We start from the raw sequence: 684 nt of genomic DNA, 5'->3' as shown, positions 1-684 counted from the left end.
GGCCAGCCAAGCCTTAGCAGATCACTGCTCCGATAGCAAGATTGATAGAAATCAACAAGCTCTTGTGATGATGAGTTGAAACCTCGGTCCAATGAAATTAGACATGGCTTCACAGCCAGCCTGACTTCAACAGATCATCTTGAAACTCTAGAATTCATTCTTAAGAACTCTGAAAAAAAATACCTAATCTAAGCAACAAGATGAACCGTCAGTTGTCCATACTCGAACAATCCCCGGCAACGGCGCCAAAAACTTGATAGCGCGAAATTGTGATCAATACTTTTCACAAATCAAATAATCCCAGGTGATGAATCCAAAAACTTGGTGTTCAATACCATGGCATAAACACCACTTCGCACAACTAACCAGCAAGTGTACTGGGTCGTCCAAGTAATAAACCTTACGCGAGTAAGGGTCGATCCCACAGAGATTGTTGGTATGAAGCAAGCTATGGTCACCTTGTAAATCTTAGTCAGGCAAACTCAAATGGATATGGTGATATACGAATAAAACACAAAGCGCCATCAGTTCTAGCCTATACCACGAAGACTCTGATCTCACGGAATGGCTGGCTCGGTTGTTAGGCGAGCGCTCGGTTGTTAGGCGATCAACCATGCATCGTGTATCAGGAATCCAAGAGATATTCACCCAATCTAAGATAGAACGGAGGTGGTTGTCAGGCAT

Source organism: Arachis duranensis, chromosome 2 (assembly GCF_000817695.3).
Source record: "Arachis duranensis cultivar V14167 chromosome 2, aradu.V14167.gnm2.J7QH, whole genome shotgun sequence".
Classification (NCBI taxonomy): domain Eukaryota; kingdom Viridiplantae; phylum Streptophyta; class Magnoliopsida; order Fabales; family Fabaceae; genus Arachis; species Arachis duranensis.
Note: the sequence above shows the minus strand (reverse complement) of the source record.